The sequence below is a fragment of the Amphimedon queenslandica genome, unplaced genomic scaffold (assembly GCF_000090795.2).
Source record: "Amphimedon queenslandica unplaced genomic scaffold, v1.1 AMPQUscaffold_9276, whole genome shotgun sequence".
NCBI lineage: Eukaryota > Metazoa > Porifera > Demospongiae > Haplosclerida > Niphatidae > Amphimedon > Amphimedon queenslandica.
The window spans coordinates 1-1635 of NW_003550452.1; positions in this window are offsets into that span (position 1 = coordinate 1).

Sequence of the window (1635 nt, forward strand, 5' to 3'; positions counted from 1 at the left end):
ATCATTGTTTCTAAAAGTTTTATGGTAACTTTTTGCATCCTGTGGAGTAATTTTATGATAAATGGGGCTCAGGAAGTTGGATTTCTTAGGCTCGAAAGACAAATTTCACTACCCGCCATAAGGTACCTTTTGTCAATTATGGTCACATTTTTCAAATAGTTCTAGTTTTAGTTCTAGTTCTAAGCCTTTAATTTGCTTAGTCGTAGTTCTAGTTCTGGTTCCAAATTTGCAGTTTGTATAGTTCTAGTTTTAGTTCTAGTTCTTTATCAGTACTTCGTGCAGTTCTAGTTTTAGTTCTAGTTCCAAGCATTTATGCTACACAGTTATTGTTCTAGTTCTAGTTTTAACCTCCTAGTTTCCATAGTTCTAGTGTAGTTCTAGTTCTAGTTTAGTTCTGTTTCCTTATTATATTTTGACACTTTTTCTAATGATATAAACTCTAATCAAGGTAGTTGGCAACATTTTATGTAGTCAATAGCATGTAGTTCTAGCGTTAGTTCAAAAAAAATAATAGTTCTAGTTCTAGTACCAACATCAAATTACAAATAGTTCTAGTTCTAGTTATAGTTCAAAGAAGAGTTAGCTATTAGTTCTAGTTCTAGTTACACATGTAGTTCTATAGCTAGAAAACCGTTAGTTTAGTTATAGTTTTAGTTCTTGGAACTAGAACTACCTAAAAATAATGGAACTAAATAACTTTTTAGTTCTAGTTCCAAAGAACTAGAACAACACTACTTCAAAAGGAAGTTCATGCATACATTGATCTCATTTTTAGATATTTACCAGCCATGGACAAACATCTTACTCAAATACAGCAACATCAAGAGAAAGATCCAGTGCTGAAAAGGTGGAGAGAAGAGGTCTCAGGAGGGGGAAGAAGGAGGAAATTTGACAACTATAATGACCTTTCTATCTGTAATGGGCTACTGCTGAAGGGCAACCGCATAGTAATTGAAAAGGATCTACAAAATTAAGTGTTGGAACAGCTACACACAGGTCATCAAGGGTTAGTCAAATGTAAAGAGAGAGCAAGAATGTCTGTTTGGTGGCCTGGGATTACAAAAGATATTGAAGCTTATGTAAAATCTGCTGTCAGTTTCAAAAAACCAAGTATGATCCTTTAATCCCTTTAGAATTGCCTGCTAGCCCATGGCAGAAAGTTGGTACAGATTTATTTGATTGGGATAAAGCTACCTACATCTACTCGCTTTATTGAAATGCTAAACTCTCTAAAACTGCATCTCATGGAGTAATTGATCATCTTAAATCAATTTTTGCTAGACACGGCATACCTCGGGAGGTAGTCTCAGACAATGGCCCTCAGTATGCATCATCATTATTTAAAGAGTTCTCTAATCAGTATGGGTTTCATCATAATACTAGCAGCCCGAGGTATCCACAAGCTAATGGTGAGGCTGAGAGAGCTTTACAGACTGTTAAGAGATTACTACTGAAGTCTAAGGATCCTTATTTAGCTCTATTATCATACCACTCTACACCATTGAAAATTGGTTATAGTCCTGCTGAGCTGTTAATGGGTAGAAACCTTAGAAGTAATGTACCAACCACACAGAAACAACTGAAACCTCACACTCCTAATCAAAAGGAGGTCAGATTCAATGATCATAATATAAA